We start from the raw sequence: 19,230 nt of genomic DNA on the forward strand, positions 1-19,230 counted from the left end.
AAAGCCAGAACCACCATGACATTTCAGAATCCCAAGTAATTATGTCCAGTGAACAAACATGATTTGGTCAAAATAGGGAAGCCTTCAATTGCCCTGGGAAGAGGCGATAGCTGTTAGGAAAATAAGAAGAGGAGACTCTGCTGGTAGTAATACCACTTCTACATCTGCACGTGGTATGATGAATAATTGTAACTCAGATCATGTGGGGTTTTTGAGTCTACACAGGCTTTTATGCAAAAATACCATCTCTTACCCATCTATTTTACTTAGCCCTCAAAACTGCTTGCTGAAATCTACTGGTATCTTCAACTCACATGTAAGGAATGAAACTCAAAGAAATGAAATTGCTGCTTCAAGATGACACAGCATATTTGGGTCAGACCTCACTTTGCCTCCGAATTCTGTGATCACCATGGATAGAACCTCAAGGTTTTACTCTCTGATCCAAGATCAAGGAAGTAGATAAAAGAAAGATTCCAGGTTCTAGAACTGGGTCTTTCCTGGGCCACCATGAAGCAGCCTCTTGGAATTATCTGTGCTCCTTATTATGACAAAACCACAGCAAGGGATTGTTACTGTGTTTACCTTGTACCTAGCACTGTGCTAAATGCTTTACATATATTGCTACATTTAATCTTGGCAACCCTATGAAATGGCTGCTTTATTTTTCTCCATTATCTGAATGAGAAAAGTATGGCTTAGCTAAGTGGCTTAACCCAAAACCGCACAATGAGTTAGTGGCAGAGACGAACCTGAACCCAGGTCAGCTTCTTGACAGAGCCCATGTTCTTCTGTTGAGCTTCACAACCCACTGCATGCCTTCATCTAACAAAATGGTTAGAAGTCAGTTTTTTTAGTCTGGGATAGCCATTTCTAGGATTTTGGATGTCACACGTCAGTTTTTTACAGCAGCCCTCCTCTTCTCTTTTTGGCTCAAAGCCATACTGATTAAATGAAACAGTATGATGACAACTTGTTTCTTCTGTGATTCTCCTCATTTCCTCAACCTTATATTCTTTGCACTCAAATATTAGCAATCTACTGAAATTGTTTTAAATCTGTTACATTTAGCTTTAGTATAAAATCCTAGGAAATGACTTTATAGTAAAAAGAGCAGCAGAGTAGAAACAATGCCAAAATAAAAATCTGAAAATCTGATTTCCAGTTCTAATTCTGCCCCTTTCTAGCTACCTTTGCTTGGTCAAGCCTTTTCAACTGATTTGAGGTATCTGTTAACGTTCAGTAGTCAGTGACAATGTCCTGTGTGCCTCCCCTTACAGAACACATGGAAGAGTAAACCAGTCTAAGTCAATAATTCAGTAAAAACCAATAAGACAGCCCTAAACACCTGTGTCCTGAATTCTCTCACTTTTAAATTAATTTCTAAGAAAACCCTCAGAGTAATGTGTAAGAATATTTTAAGAACTTCATTGGTTTGTCTCTGGAAAATTAAGCCTAATTGATTTTTGATTTTCAGGTTTTGATTTCAAATAGAGGATAGTTTTTCTTTAAATAGCAGCAATGTACCAATCTCTTTATATAAAAAGTGGATATTTAAGACATACTTAGGGAAATGATTCTTGAACATCTTTCCCTTCCTTTCAGTCTATGAATTGTAATTGTGACTGTTAAGTAGGTGTATACTCTTTAGCTGTTATGAGAGCCTTGGTTCCTGATTTCAGTATCAATACACATTTTGATAAAAAGCCATGAATATTTTCCTTCTTCAGTCTCCCCCACAGTTCTTTATGCAGTTCTGAATAGTATCCCTGTTTCTTGCCATGACAGATTATACCTAGAATCACTTTGAACTTGACGAGAGCAAGCAGAAAATTAGTGACACGGAGCTGACCCCTTGCTTCTGAATGATTGAACCAACACAACCTTCACCTTTCCTAGTAAGTACTTTTGCTCTACACCTCAATTTTTTCTTCCTGATTTTGATTTTCTCCTACTTCTCATGGGCTGGGAGAATTTCTTTACATGTCGGCCTGAAATCTTGATTTGGTGGTTATTGCTTTGGATGTAGTACCTGTGAGTGAACATGATATCATCCACCGGAAGCACATGTGAGAGAGAAGAACGCCATCAGTAGGACAGTGTCCTGCATGGAAGACCTCATTTATCTTGTCAACTTTAATGCACTGCGCCAGTAATTGTCTTGTTGGTATTTAAAGATTTTCATTAGCTAAATATATAATTATATACATAAATAAAGTCTGACAGTTACTATAAAATCAAAAGGCTTAGATCCTCGGAAAAAATGAGTGGACATACCTGATCTCAGATTGGGAAGTCTTTCTAATCATGTCACCCAAAACAGAAAACATAAAGAAATAAGACTGACTAGATTATAGATCTATAATTACTACATCAAGTTTGAAAAACAAAGGAAAAGACTTGGGAATTTATATGACACATAATCAATATTTTTAGTATATAAATAGCTCATATATCAATAAACAGATGTTGAACAACCCAATAATTGTCCAGTGAACATGTTAGGTGTTATTGTTCAAAGGGAAATATTTTTTTAAATGAAGGAAAAGTATTGCTCCATTAGTGTAATAAAATATATTTAATTAGTAACTAAAATTGAAATGTTGGAAAGTGAGTAAAGATGGGGAGAGATTGAAGCACGCTTATTGTTGGAGTTCAAATTAATGAATCTGATGGCCCAACCAGAATAAACTGTGTAAGTACCTTGCTTAATGGCATCATATATTCCTTAAATTAATGGTATAGAAAACCTATAAGAAAACAAGTCAGAGAGTAACTGGAACTGAAACTAGGTGTAATCCAATTTGTTCTGCCTTAACGGAAGGTCTGGAGACAAGTTTGGGAGATCTGGAGCACAGATTATAATACGAAATTACAACAGGGTGGTCTTGGGTTGTCAGTAAAATATAAGAATCTTCTTGGGAGCTGCAGCCCTATGGATTCTCCTGCTAATGTCGCTGTGGTTAGTGCAAATAATGAGTGTTTTGTGGATTCATATTGTCCCCCGCCCTACTGAGTAGTCACTATGCTTGGGTGAAACTTATGGAGTTGGTATCATAGAGTGAATTCTCCTAAAGAGGTGGGTTTTGTAACCTAATTTGAGATGTAATGATGTCAGCCTATCAGCCTTTCCTTTTCCTTTCTTCTTCTTTCTTCTTCTTTTCCTTTTTTTTCCCTGCCACCAAGAAGGGTTGAGACTTCCCAAAGGAGTTAAAAAGGTAGCAGAACATAAGAGAAAATGTTAATGCAGTTTAGTAGTCAAATAAATGCATTGTTAATTAATAGCTTTTCATCAAATTGTCAAAGAGTTTTTTAATTTTAATATTCAGTATTCTCAGATACTATTGATTGCCTACGAAGAACCACCTCACTTCAACTTCTTTCTTACTGGCAGAAAGCTCATGCTTACTCTAGGGTAAAATCCAGACTGGTTTAAGACTTAGCTGTCACTATTACTCTTCCTGGTAGTTCCATGCTCCTTATCAGTGACTTGTTTAGGAGAGGGCATGTCACCCATTTCCCAGCCAATGAGACCTGAAGGCAGCCCCTTATAGGGCTTCTGGGAGAGATTTCCTCATTCGAGGAGGGGGACACCAGGGGATATGACTCATTTCTGTCTCTGGTTGTGGTCTTGCTGGGATGTTTATCCTAGAACTGCTTCAGATATTTTGTAATCCTGAAGGGAGTCAGCCTGAGGGCAAATTCGAAGAATGACATTATTAAGACATTTCATCAATAATCCTGAAAACTGCTCTACCATTGGTCCTTTGTTAAATGAGATATTTTCCCATATTAACTAGTTTCCATTAGGCTTTCTTTTCCTCTTGACAGAATGAAATCTGATATATATACCATATGAACATAAGAACTTCAGTTCACTGCTGATGGAGAATCAATTCATTTAGTATTTTCACAGGAAAATTTCATGAAACATATAAAAAGATTTTGATCTAAAAAAGCCACTTTAGTAAGAAGTTAAATGATTATATATCAGTTTCAAGTTTATATATGGTAATACTGTTTATAATAATGAAAAATGGTAGAAACTGAATTTCTAGTGACATAACAATTAAATAGATTTTAGAATAAACAATGCCATACTCCTTTTTCATCAAATTAAAAAATATTTAAAAATCAAGTAACTCCTTGGCTTACTGTAAATGTGCATATGAGAAAATCTGTTACCACAAAGAAAATATTATTTTAGTTGATTATGAATATATCTTCCATTTATTTATTCATGAAATAGTATTTTGAGGGTCAACAATGTGCTAGGCATTCTGCTAGGTGCTAGAGGTACAGTGGGTCAGTGCAAAATAAGTTATTGGACTCACAGAGATTACGTTTAGAGAAGGCAATGATCAAGGAGACAAAGTTGTTTTGGTTTTCTAACAAAGGGTGAAAACCAGGATTGTGTGATGGGCAGTAAATGGGTTGATGATTGAAGCCAACATTAGGAAGGTAGTCGGGGTGGCTCTTTCTAAAGTGGGTCATGATGGATGAAAAATGCTGCCCATGCCAAAAAATGAGAAGAGTGATCAAGGGGTAGATCAGCAAAAACAACAGTTCTAGTGTGAAAAAGAACTCAACGTGCTGTGGAAGTAGAAACAATGCCAGTGTGATGGGTGCAGTGTGTTGGGGATTGGAGAAAATAGTACCAATGGTGTTGGAGAGGTAGACAGGATCCCACTCATGAGTAAAGGCTTGTAAGCCACATAAGGAGTTGTGATTTTATTCTAAGAGTCATAGAATGCCATTAAATGATTTTAATTTGGAAAATAACATCATGTGACTATCGTCCCCTGGCTGTTGTGTGCAGAATGGACTGTAGGAACAGAAACAACAATTAAGAATCTATAGTCATGGGATGCCTGGGTGGCTCAGTTGGTTGTGTCTGCCTTTGGCTAAGTTCATGATCTCAGGGTCCTGGGACTAAGCCCTCGCGATGGGCTTCCTGCTCAGTGGGAAGCCTGCTTCCTTCTCTCTCTGCCTGAGGCTCCCCCTGCTTATGCATGTTTGCTTGCTTGTTGCTTGCATATGTTTTGGAGGATGAATAGGTTTTTCTAATGAGCGTATGTTGGTGGTAGCAGCTATGAAAGAAATAACAAAACAAGTGTAAATCTCAAAACAGGTCATTAAATATGTAAGTCTGGTGTTCAGGGATAAAGCCTAGGCTGAACATTGTATCCAAAAGATGGTACAAAACACTGATTTACTTTTCTCATTTAATCACCTACCACTCTACTTAGAGTCATTCCCAGATGAACACACAAGGACAAATTTTCATTTTTCTCATTGTTACTCCCTCTCCCACCCCAGCCTCCAGGCTTTTTTCTGGCTTTTTTTTTTTTTAAACACAGCTTTTTCCTCCAGGGTATCTGATCTATCCTGGAAAGGCTGGCAGTCACATTCTTCAGATTGGGATGTACTGTGATAAAATGTGGGTAAGACAAACATACCTGTCTTTTAGCAAAACTCTGGAGCATTATTGTGTTAACAGTTGGCAAGAGGAAGAAAGTCAAGAAGGGACAAAGAGGGGGAAAATGACCTCTTTAAGTATAATATTCATATAAAGAGCATATAGAAAAATGAACACATTCCTGCACTGCTAGAGGGAGTATAAATTCTTGCAACCTTTCTAGAGGGCTCTTTTTTTTTTTTTTAAGATTTTATTTATTTATTTTACAGAGAGAGAGACCACAAGTAGGCAGAGAGGCTGGCAGGGAGGGGGGAAGCAGGCTCCTTGCTGAGCAGTGAGCCCGATGCGATGCGGGGCTAGATCCCAGGACCCTGAGATCATGACCTTAGCTGAAGGCAGAGGCTTAACCCACTGAGCCACCCAGGTGCCCCTCTAGAGGGCTCTTTGATACAAAGATCAAAAGTCATAAAGATGTGTTTAGCTTTTTGATCCTTAAATTCAATTTCTACATTTTTTTTTCATGTGGAAATCATTGTGCATGCAGGAAAAGATTTAGTTAAGGATGTTAGTGGTAGCATTCCTTATAATAATGTAAAACAGGAAACAATGAATTATTAACAGTAGGAGACATTGTGTGGACTACCCAAACATTAAAATGTTATCCTGTCATTAACTTTTACATTGTGGAGTGTTTAATGATGTAGAAAATGTTAACATATTATTGAGTAAAGAAAGTTACGAAACGGTATGTATGTTGTGATTGCATAACATCAACATGATTGGAAATCTTTATACTGAAATATTAATAGTGGTGTTCGTATTAATCGTGACTTCCCTTCTTTCCTCCTCTCTTTCCTTCCTTTCATCCCTCTCCTGTCTTTCTTCTTTTTTTCTCTCGTTTTCTACAGTGCATGTGGATATAAGATAGAAAAATCTTAAGGTTAAAAAAAGAATTGCTGCTACTTAAAGGATGTGTCATAGATTGACAGATTGGGAGCTCTGTTGTCGATGGTGACATGAATATTAGCAACCGTGATTAATACCAAAGAGGGAATTGGCAATGCAGAGAGGGAATTAGACATTCATATTTAGCAAATGATTGTTTTACCTAATGTTCCCTCTGAAAATATTTGTTGACATACTTAGGTCTCAAATGATTAAAAATGGACATCTGGACTGTATCAAGTTTCTACTTAGAGTTAAATGTGATTGTGGTCCTTATGCAGTGGGAATGAAGGAGAACAACATTCAGATGGGGATACCTTGGGAGCTCAGAGGAGTCTACACAGATTTGCTTGTCCCCTTAGTTCACGAGAACTCAGAAATAAATGGTATCGAAAAGGCTTCCCTGAGGGCAAAGGTGTTTGCTTTAGTTTTTCCTTCCATTAATCCCTCTGCTTGTAGAAGCTGTATCTGCATTTGAAGTTAGATGTAAACCATATGGCATATTTTGGAGGCCCGGGAGATGCACAGCATTGCTCTCTATGTTCATGCCGTCTTGCCTTTATTATGCTACTCTCTCCGCATGTATTACCCTTTCTCCCCTAAATGGTACCTGGCCTTAGGTTAAGAAATAATACCATAAGCAGACATTCATTTATAAATTCTAGCCTGGGACAGAATACAGGAATCTTTATATTCACTTCCAAAATATGTAACTCTTACCTACCCAGTATAAAATGTGGGGTGTGCATGACCATTGTTTTGACCAAGTCAGTTGTAAGCTCAGACTGAGGCAAAGACCAGACGCATGCTCCATGGGTAGATCAAGCAGGGTTAATTATCTTAAGGATATAAAAGAAAGTTAGCACAGTCATGATACGAATCACAGAGGTCAGCAACGTCAGGCCAGATGGAGATTCCAGCTTCTGAAATTCTCATCACTGGGCAGGTAGTTACAGATGGTAAGACCCAAGTGAGAATCATACAACAATCTTTCTGGAGAGTTAATAGTCTTTCTTTTTACATCTAGCACTAAACACGTAAGACTGGATAAGTTCTCTTAGTAGCGTAGCCTGGGGATGTGCTGGGGACCACTTCTTTGACACCAGAAGCACCTTCTTAAACTTTATAGTGGAAATAAACAAAAACCAACCAAATGAGAACAAGCAAACGCTATTTATTCAGAGCTTCTACAGCAGGGGCGCCAGCTAATGTCACTTGGATTTTGGCAGATACTCAAAGGCAGGCAGAAGGTTGGAAAAAAGATAAGGCTTCAGGTATGCCCTGATTGATAACTGTGGAAATGAGGAAGTTGTAGGCAGGCTGGGGACAAATATTAGGAAAACTGTCTGTCATTAATCAAAGCCTGGTCATTTGGGGCCAATTATTACTATGGTTATTGTCTGGCTTCCTGGACCCATCACTAGAGATAGCAGTCAGACTTCCTGCAGGTCTAACTCATAGCAGCCTGGCTTCCTGGATTGGTTGATTTCCTGGGCAGGTTGTTGCAAGCCGTAGGTCAGAGTTCTGTTTTTATATATGTTCTGGGCTTTGTTATTTGTATATTCAACCTCTCAGTACAACACTGAATATAATATAGGAGGCATTACAACACAATACAGTAAACCGAAGCATGAATAGTCCCCATTCATCATTCTTGGTGCAGGCAACCTGCTGCATCCTGATGCAAGTATATTCTTAAACTGAGTACTGGAGAGCCAGGAGAGGGGTCACTTTCCCAGAAGCTTCTGGGAGTCATGCTAACAAATCCTTAGATCAGCTATAAAGCTTACCCTGCAATTAGAAAAATAATATGGGCAGGATATGGAAGGCAGATTGAAATGATGACTGGCTTTTCTCACAAAATAACTTCATGGCCATTGTGTTTTATCCACACACCTTAATGTAACCACTGTGTGAGCCTTTGAAACAGCTTTTCATTATTCTGTCTTGGATTAAGTAATTTAAGACTGTGCCTTCCCGATTAAGCCATCATGGTGCCGTAATGGTAAGTCAGGCAACTTGCTGAAGGACTTGATGATGATATATCCGGATAATTAAATTGCCCTTGGACAGGATGCCACTTGCAGGCATTCAGGACTCCTGGGAATTGTGCAGGTACTGCTATACCCCTGCCATGGGAGATTAGATGAGAAGAAAGCAAAAGACACTGAAAAGTAAATGAACCAACCATTCTCCCTTGGGTTTCATTTGAACAGGAATAGAGACTGATTGTTAGTGACTGAACTGATTTTTATACATTCATTTCAAAATGTAGCACTTCAATGGTTCTCAACAGTGAGCAGTAAGTAATAATAAGGAAATTCTCTCAGTGCTTTGTTACCATTCTTTTAGAAACGTTTTTTGCTTGCATTACCAGAGGCCATATTGTTTAAACTCCCCCTCACCCCCAGTTGCCTGAGCTGTTGTGTGAATCCCATGTTTCTAGTAATTTCAAATGAGATTGAAGAACAAACTAATTTCAATTCCATCTAATTAAATAAGCATTTGTTGATGGCATACCTTGTTCTCAGCACTGTCATCTCACATGATGTCAAAAGATGACATTCCATTCCAGATTTTGAAAAACAAATTTAAAAATATGTTAGAAAAGCTTTATAAGAACCACTAAAATTAAAAATACAATATATACTTTTGGGACACCCACTGGAAAAAAATTGAATGAATACTTTTGAAGTCAATAGGAATTACATAGTCCATAGAGTAGATAGAAATGAAAGGAAAGCAAGAAACCATTGACAAGAAAGAAAAACAGTGTAACTAGACAAAAACTAAGTTATGACAACCAAAGAAAATGGCTTACTTCCTTTTTGAAAAACAAAGATTGGGGCACCTGGGTGACTCAGTCAGTCAAGTTTCTGACTCTCCATTTCCACTCGGGTTGTGATCTCAGGGTTCTGAGATCAAGTTCTGTGTCTGGGTCTACACTCAGTGCAGAGTCCGAGATTCTCTCTCCTTTGCCCCTCCTGCTTATGCACGTCCTCTCTCTCTTTCTAAAATAAATAAATTAATCTTTAAAAAAAAAAGAATAAAAACAAAGATTAACTATATTCTATCTCTAAGTGAACGTCTCCTAAATAATGCTAGATGGCTAAGAATAAAAACATAAGCCAAGAAGCACCAGGAAAACGCAAATAACCAGAGTATATGTTGCAATATTAGTGCCAAGTAAGTATAATTCCAATTCAAAAGAAGTAAATGAAACAAAGGACATAACTTTACATTGAAAAGAGCAACCAAAATGTCCTCCGTTAGCAAAATTATAAGAACTAGTCTCACTGGACATTATAAACTAGCAGCCTCCTTTCTGCTCTCCTCTTAGGGCATTCATAAGGGGGGGCATCTGATACCATTTACCTCACATTCTTCCTAACCCATCTGCTGCTTATTAGAGATACTTTTTGAAACTTAAGATGTGGCTCAGCACCTTTAGGATTTTTTTTTTTTTTAGATAGTACTTTCTGATAGAAGGAGAGATAAAGAGTTTCACAGACAAAAACTAAAGGAGTTCATCGCCACTAAATCAGCCCTGCAAGAAATATTAAAGGGGACTCTTTGAGTGGAAAGGAAAGATTGGAAGTGACAAAGACAAGAAAGGAAGAGAAAATCTCCAGAAAAAACAACAAAACAAGTAATAAAATGGTACTAAATACATATCTGTCAAGAATTACTCTGAATATAAATGCACTAAAAACTCTAACCAAAAGACATAGGGTGTCAAAATGAATAAGAAACTAAGACCTGTCTATATGCTAGCTATAATAGACCCATTTTAGGCCGAAAGTCACCTGCAGATTGAAAGTGAGGGGATGGAGAAACATTTATCATGCAAAGGGACATCAAAAGAAAGCCAAAGTAGCAATACTTACATCAGACAAACTAGATTTTAAACCAAAGACTGTAAGAAGAGATGAAGAAGGGCACTGCATAATAATAAAGGGGACTATCCATCAAGAAGATCTAACAATTATAAATATTTATGTACCCAACATGGGAGCATTAAAATATATAAAACAATAACAAACATAAAGGAACTCATTGATAATAATACAATAATAGTAGGGGATTTTAACACCCAACTTACATCAATGGACAGATCATCTAAGCAGAAAATCAGCAAGGAAACTATGGCTTTGAATGACACACTGGACCAGATAGATTCAGAACATTCCAGCCTAAAGCAGTGGAATACACATTCTTTTCAAGTCACATGGGACTTTCTCCCGAACAGATCACATACTAGGTCACAAATCAGGCCTCAACAAGTACAAAAAGATTTGAGATCATACCATGCATATTTTCTAACCACAACTCTATGAAACTTGAAGTCAACCATAAGAAAAAATTTGGAAAGACCACAAATTCCTGGAGGTTAAACAACATGTTACTCAATAATGAATGGATCAACCAGGAAATCAAAGAAGAAATTAAAAAATACATGGAAGCAAGTGAAAATGAAAACACAATGGTCCAAAACCTTTGGGAGGCAGAAAAAGCTGTTCTAAGAGGGAAGGATACAGCAATACCAAGAAGAAAGAAAAATCTCAAACAACCTAGCCTTACACCTACTGGAGCTAGAAAAAGAACAATAAACGAAGTGAAAAGCCAGCAGAAGAAGGGAAATAATAAAGATAAGAGCAGAAACAAATGATATAGAAACTAAAAGAGAATAATAGACTGGATCAATGAAACCAGGAGCTGGTTCTTTGAAAAAATTAATAAAATTGATAAACCCCTAGCCAGTCTTATCAAAAAGAGAAGAAAAAGAACCCAAATAAATAAAATCACTACCACCACCACCACAGAAATACAAACAATTATAAGAAAATACTGTAAAAAATTATATGCCAACAAATTGGACAACCTGGATAAATTCCTAGGAATATATAAACTACCAAATCTTAAATGGGAAGAAATAGAAAACTTGAACAGCCTGATAACCTGGAAAGAATTTGAATCAGTAATCAAAAAACTCCCAACAAACAAAAGTCTAGGGTCAGATGGCTTCACAAGTGAATTCTACCAAACATATAAAGAAGAGGTAATATCTATTCTTCTCAAACTATTCTAAAAAATAAAAATGGAAGGAAAACCTCCAAATTATTTTATGAGTCCAGCATTACACTGATACCAAAACTAGATAGAGACTCCATTAAAAAAGAAAACTGCAGGCCAATATCCCTGATGAACATTTGGGACATTGTTCTCAGTAAAATATAGCAAGCAACATTAAAACAATCATTCACCATGATCAAGTGGGACTTATTCCTGGGGTGCAAGTGTAAATCGGTATTCACAAATCAATCAACATGATATACCACATTAATAAAAGAACCATATAATTCTTTTGATAAATGCAGAAAAAGCATTTGACAAAATACAACTCCATTCATGGTAAAAACTCTCAACAAAGTAGAGTTAGAGGGAATATACCTCAAAATAATAAAGGCCATATATGAAAAACTCAACAGCTAATACCATCCTCAGTGGGGAAAAACAGAGCTTTTCCTCTAAAGTCAAAAACAATGCCCACTCTCACCACTGTTATTAACACAATACTGAAAGTCTTAGCCACAGCAATCAGACAACACAAAGAAATAAAATGCCTCCAAATTAGTAAGGAAGAAATCAAACTTCCACTATTTGCAGATGACAGAATACTCTATAAAGAAAACCTGAGAGACTCCACCAAAAAAAATTGCTAGAACAGATGAATTCAGTAAAGTTGCAGAATACAAAATCAACTCTGCTGCATAAACACTAAAAATGAAGCAACAGAAAGAGAAATCAAGGAATCAATCCCATTTACAGTTGCATCAAAATCCTAATATAGGGGTGCCTGGGTGGCTCAGTGGGTTAAAGCCTCTGCCTTTGGCTCAGGTCATGATCCCAGGGTCCTGGGATCAAGCCCCGCATAGGGCTCTCTGCTCAGCGGGGAACCTATTTCCCTTCCTCTCTCTCTCTGCCTGCCTCTCTGCCTACTTGTGATCTGCCTGTCAAATAAATAAATAAAAATCTGTAAAAAAAAAAAAAAAAGCAAAACCCTAGTATACCTGGGAATAAACCAAAGACATAAAAGATCTATACTCTGAAAATGATAAGAAAACACTGATGAAAGAAATTGAAGATGACACAAAAAAATTGAAAAATATTCCATGCTCATGGATTGGAAGAACAAATATTGTTAAAATGCCTATGTTAACCAAAGCAGTCTATACATTTAATGCAATCCCTATCAAAATACCAACAGCATTTCTCACAGAACTAGAACATGCAATCCTAAAATTTGTCTGGAACCACAAAAGACCCCTAAGAGCCAAAGCAGTCTTGAAAAAGAAAAGCAAAGCCTGAAGCATCACAATTCCATACTTCAAGTTATGTTACAAAACTGTAGTGATCGAGACATTATGGTTCTGGGACAGAATAGACACATCGATCAACAGATTAGAATAGAAAATGCAGCAATGAACCCTCAATTAATCTTCAACAAAGGAAGAAAGGAGGAAAGAATCTGCAGTAGGGAAAAAACAATCTCTTTACCAAATGTTATAGGGAAAATTGGACAGCCACATGTAGAGGAATGAAACTGGACCACTTTCTTACACCATGCACAAAAATAAACTCAACATGATTAAAGACCTAATGTGAAACCTGAAACCATAAAAATCCTAGAAGAGAGCATGGACAGTACTTTCTCTGACATTGGCCATAGCAGCATTTTTGTAGATGTTTCCTAAGGCAAGGGAAATAAAAGTAAAAATAAACTGTTGGGACTTCAAGATAAAAAAAAAAAAAAACCACCAAAAAACTTCTGCATAGTGAAAGAAACAATCAACAAAACTAAAAGGCAACCTATAGAATGGGAGAGCTATTTACAAATACCATATCTGATAAAGGGTTAGTTTCCAAAATATATAAAGAACTTATAAAACAACACCCAAAGGTGTAATAATCCAGTCTAGAAACAGGCAGGAGACATGAGTAGACATTTTTCCAAAGAAGACATACAGAGATGGCGAACACACACATGAAAAGATGCCCAGCATCACCCAGTGTGAGGGAAAATCAAAATTACAATGAGATACCACCTCATACCAATCGGAATGGCTAAAATTAACACCACAGGAAACAACAGGTGTTAACAAGGATGCAGAAAAAGGGGAACCCTCCTACACTGCTGGTGGGAATGCAAGCTGGTGCAGCCACTCTGGAACACAGTATTGAGGTTCCTCAGAAGGTTAAAAATAGAACTATGCAATGATCCAGCAATCGTATCGCTAGGTATTTACCCAGAGGATACAAAAATACTAATTTGAAGGGATACATGTAACTTGATGTGTATATCAGCAATGTCCACAATAGCCAAATTATGGAAAGAGCCCCAATGTCCATTGACTGATGCATGGATAAAGAAGAAGTGATATATATATATACACACACACACACACACATATATATGTGAATATTACTCAGCCATCAAAAAGACTGAAACCTTGCCATTTGCAATTATATGGACAGAGCTAGAGAGTATTATGCTAAGTGAAATAAGTCATTCAGAGAAAGACAAATCCCATATGATTTCACTCAAATGTAGAATTTAAACATAGGGGGAAAAAGAGAAAGGAAAACCAAGAAACAGACTCTTAACTATAGAGAAAAACTGATGGCTACCAGAGGGGAAGTGGGGGGGGGGATGGTTAAATAGATGGTGGGGATTAAGGAGGGCAGTTGTGATGAGCGCCAGTTGTTGTATGTTGAATCACTGAATTCTGTATCTGAAAATAATATTATACTCTGTTAAGTAACTGGAATTTAAATAAAAACTTAAAAATTAAAAATAAATAAAACAAAAGTAAAATAAAAACAATACTTTCTGAAATACCACTTATTTTAGTTTTCTTCTGCTGCATAACAAATTACCCTAAATTTAATGGCTTAAAACAGCATTTGTTAGCTCACAGTTCTATAGGTCAGAAGTGGGCAGGCTTTACTAGATTTTCTAATTTGGATCTCACAAGGCTGAGATCAAGGTCTCATCTGGACTGGTCTCTTCTCTGAAATCTCTAGGGAAGAAATCACTTCCAGGATCATTCTGGTTGTTGGCAGAATTCATTTCCCTGCAGTTGTAAGACTGATGTCTCCATTTCCCTGCCAGTTGTCAGCTGCACAGGACAGCTTATAGCTCCTAGAGGCCACTCTCCCTCCCTTCGTGTGGGCCCCTCCGTCTTCAAAACTAACAACAGTACCTGGAATCCTTCTGCCCCCCACCCACTTTCTAAGTTTTTATTTTAATTTTCAGTTGGCATACAGTGTTATATTAGTTTCAGGTGTACAATATAATGGAATCCATCTGTTTTAGATCTTTCTCTTCTGCCACCAGACAGAAAACTCTCTGCTTTCAGGGGGCTCATGTGATTAGTTTAGGTCCACCCAGATAATCTCCATTTTGATTAATTCAAAGTCAACTGACTAGTACGCGTAATTGCATTTGCAAAATCTCACTTGTCATGTAATGTAACATAATCACAATGTACTATTGCATTCATTATATTCATAGGCCTTCATATCAGGGCAGGAAATCTTGGTGGAGGGCATGGATTTTAGGATTCTACCACATTGCTGGTAGGCCTCTCTTCGCTTACTGCCACGTGAATCCTAAAGGCTCAGTAGCCTTTACAACTATTTTGGAGTCTTTTATTTTTACCAAAATTTAAATTTTTGTTGTCCATATTTTTGTGGCTTTCAGATTTCCCTAATGAGAAAAGGAAACTGCTAATGCACCCATGGTCATGTTAAAAGTTGCTCTGGCCATTTTTGATAGTGATTTATTCCTTCATCAGCTTGTTTTATGGCTCCAGGATTTGTTCTTTTGGAATTTTGATTCAGATTATCTAACATGCTGCATCTAATAATTCAAGCATTTGAGTTGGGGTAGGGTAGTAGGGGACTTAAATCTATCCTTTGTTGTTTTTCCTTATCCTGGCTTATTTCCTTCTGTGTTTACCAGTAGCATCTTGTGAGCTCAGGCGTGTTGAACTTAATCTGGGGGAATCCTGAGAGTGTAAATTGGGGATACTTGCTTTGGAGAAGATTTGTATTTTTTTTTTAAATTTTTAAAGATTTCATTTATTTATTTGAGGGAGAGAAAGAGCACATGAGAGAGAGAGAGAGCCAGCAGGGGGAGGGGCAGAGAAAGAGGGAGAAGCAGGCTCCCTACAGAAACGTACTTGATCCCTGGATCCCTGGGATCATGTCCTGAGCCAAAGGCAGATCCCCAACCGCCCAACCCAGAGGATTTGTGTTTTCATAGGCCCCTTCATTTGTTGTTTCAAAGGTTCCAGGCTTAGTACAGGAGGCTTGATAATGAGCTTTCAACCTTGCCAGAGGTCCAAAGCTTGGTCACGAGATGGTAGTTCTGATCCTAGTATTAGCCTCAGGGCATACATATATTTTGAATTTTTTATTTCTCCCTGATCTTGTTTCAGTTCATCTGTTTTCTCTTTTTTCCTCCCTTCTTCCCTCTCTTCCTTCCTGTCTCTTATCCTATCTTACTTCCTTTCTCCCATGCTTAGGTTGTGCTAACAAAGGCAGAGTCAAATGCATGGGACACAGTGGTAGCCCTACTGTCCTTGGCATTGGTCAGTGTCAAATGTTGTACTCTTTTCTGAGAACCACTTTTTAAGGGGCTCATGATCAAAGTGATGCACATCCAGAGGTTCAGCCAAAATAAATATGAAAAAAATGTAGGTTTGTTTACTTTGTTTACCTGGGAAAAGAGAAAGCATGTAATCTTTCTTCATATATCTGAAAGGATCTTTCACAAGAAAGAAATAAAGCTTATCTTTTATCTTCCAGAAGCAGAACCAACTAGTGCATCTAGCATGAAGGTTCATGTTAGCTCAACATATGAGGAACTTATGATTATGCTTGTCCAGAATTGGAATGGACTGCCTTCGTGAGTTGTGAGCTCTCTCGTCTGGGCCCCTGTGGAGGTAGATAGGATAAGTCTCCTTAGCAGTCTTCTAGAGGGTGGGAGTACACTTATTCTTTGTCTAGAGGCATTAAAAAATAACCTTCACTTTCCCAGTGACCTCAGATTCTAGGCTTGTTTATTCTGTGACTCTTATAAATTTAGACAGAAAGTAAGAAATTATAGCCATCTGGAAAATAAAAAACATTTATGCCACATTCTGAGTGTAATGGAAGGAAATTTTATGTCACAGTATTGAAGAAACTTTTCCAATTGGTGAATCAGAGTAATCATTAATATTTTTTACTTCCAAAATAGTCCTCCTTGTAATATGCAAAGAAAAAAAGGCAATTAATTTTTACACAAAATATTCTCCTCATGCATATCCACCCTGGGAGAAAATATGATGCATTTTTTAATAGTAATAAGGTTCAGTCAGAAATGGAAATTTAGTTCATCTTAAACTAAATAGAATAGACACTGGTAAATGAGAAGAGATGGCACGGCATGAGCTATATAATTACATTAAAATACATTTCAGGGTAGTTTCCTTTAATATTAAAACTATAATTCTTTATAGAAATGGATACAGGGTTTTTGAATATGTTTTGTAAATGATATTGAGATCTTGGTATTTTGTTCTTAGAATTTTATATGAACATAAAACCACACATGTTCTAAAAAACATCACTTTAGGTAAAACAACATATTTAACCTTACACTGTAGAATAAAAGCTTATGTCGAAATGTTTTAGAAATTCAGGGGGCGCCTGGGTGGCTCAGTGGGTTAAAGCCTCTGCCTTCGGCTCAGGTCATGATCCCAGGATCCTGGGATGGAGCCCCGCATCCAGCTCTCTGCTCAGCAGGGAGCCTGCTTCCCCCCCTCTCTCTGCCTGCCTCTCTGCCTACTTTTGATCTCTGTCAAATAAATAAATTAAAAAAATCTAAAAAAAAAATTCAGATACCCTTCACGTTCTCTGGATTCTAGAGGGACAAGAGAAATTTGAGGAAGAAAGACTCAGGTCCTCTAGTCCCTGTTAGGGAAAGTGAACACACTGCAGGAGAATGGGGTTACTCTGAGAAAGGAAGATCAATCCAGACACAGAGAGGATGAGACCAAAAGAAAGGCAAAATGTGAGCAAGATGTTCTTCAGGGCAAAATGAAATTCGATCCCAAGTGACACGCAAAGGGATGAGAGACCCAAACTATTCGACTGTATTTTATGAAAGCTTTAGGAGTATGGAATTGTATAATTTCAGAAGAAATTAACCAGGGGGGAATTTAGGAAACATACTGATAACCCAATGTTACAAGCAACTTAATGCCTTAGGTTGAGAAGTCATGACATATCCAAAGGAGACAAAAGTTACAGAAGTACAGGCTAGTTGAGGACATAATCCTGTAGTCCTACTAGAGTTCAGGCTCCTGCAAACAGAAGAATATATATACATATATAGTGTCGGTAGTAGAATAAGAATGAGCACCTTCTTTGGAGTCTGAAGGTAAGAATATAAAACTGGCTTTGCCTCTAGATGTGTAATTCAGTTTACTCATCTTGGAAATGGAAATGCCAATCTGTACCCTACATTATTTTTGTAACGGCCAAGTAAAAGAGTGTATGTCAAAGTATTTTATTTTATTTATTTTTTGAAAGATTTTATTTATTTGTCTGAGAGAGAAAGTTCACAAGCAGGGGGAGAGGCAAGGAGAGAAGGAGAAGCCCTGAGCAGGGAGCATGATGCGGGGCTCGATCCCAGGACCCTGGGATCCTGACCTGAGCTGAAGGCAGACGCTTACCCGACTGAGCAACCCAGACGCCCCTGTAAAATATTTTATAAAGTGATCTATGGAGGGGCACCTGGGTGGCTCAGTGGGTTAAGCCTCTGCCTTCAGCTCAGGTCAGGATCCCAGGGTCCTAGGAGCGAGCCCCGCGTCGGGCTCTCTGCTCAGTGGGGAGCCTGCTTCCCCCTCTCTCTCTGCCTGCCTCTCGGCCTACTTGTGATCTCTCTCCCTGTCAAAAAAAAAAAAAAAAGTGATCTATGGATAGGATGTCTTATTATTACTATCTATAGTAGGTATCTGTGGTTTTTGCCTTTCAGGCATGGTTTCCCATTATTTTGGGAATCAATCTATTTTTCCCTTTTATCCAATCTTGTACTTTCAGTCTAGATTAGTCAGATAGGGCAAACCTCCCCCTGGCGGGGAGATCATCACACAGATCAGGCTGGGGAGCTTACCACATCAACCTCGGGCCTTGCTCTGGTGATTTTTTCAGAACAGTCATGAGTCAGGTCAGGCCAATTGGTGTCTAAGACTTCTGATGGAACTTGAGAAAAGAGGGACGCTTTATGTTATGAGAGGGTAGGGAGCAATGTAAATTGCTAGCCATTTTGGGAGAGCTTGCCTGAGAATAAGCTCACCCAAGAAAGAAAGCAAAGCCAAGAAATAGTAAAATAGCATCCCAAGCCATCATCAACCCCTGGTGTTCAGATATGCTTGAAGCCAGAATTGCCCTTACATGAGTCCATAAACTCCTCTTTCTGTCCTAACTTGGATTTAGCTTTCTGTCATTGGTCATCAAAACTGTACTCTCTGAGTCACTATGATTAGGGAAACTTTCATTATAAATTATTAGTGTTACTTGGAAAATCTCCACACCTAATGTGTACTAAGAAATTACAGTTGCCCCTTCAACAATGGAGGGGTTGAGGTTAGACTTCCTTGATTGGCTCTGTCATGGGTCCTGTGAAGTCATGCACAATGTCTGGACAGTTTTCTCCGGCAGGAATGTATTGTTTCAGGTTTCATGACTTTCATGACTTTTTCTTATAACAACAATGGCATCTTCAATGGTGTAATCTTTCCAGACTTTCTTGA

At 37.9% G+C, this 19,230-nt stretch overlaps 1 protein-coding gene across 1 annotated transcript in view; it reads left to right on the forward strand.

Moving 5' to 3' along the window:
- The first annotated feature begins 743 nt into the window (after nt 1–743).
- Nucleotides 744–19,230, forward strand: part of CUNH9orf135 (chromosome unknown C9orf135 homolog) — a 103,456-nt gene continuing 84,969 nt past the window's right edge. Inside the window, exons 1-2 of the mRNA XM_032866589.1 lie at nt 744–762; nt 1,789–1,898. The gene's annotated coding sequence lies outside the window, so the exon portion shown is untranslated. The remainder of the gene's footprint in view (nt 763–1,788; nt 1,899–19,230) is intronic.

This window comes from Lontra canadensis, unplaced genomic scaffold (assembly GCF_010015895.1).
Source record: "Lontra canadensis isolate GAN:19392208 unplaced genomic scaffold, GSC_riverotter_1.0 scaffold31, whole genome shotgun sequence".
NCBI lineage: Eukaryota > Metazoa > Chordata > Mammalia > Carnivora > Mustelidae > Lontra > Lontra canadensis.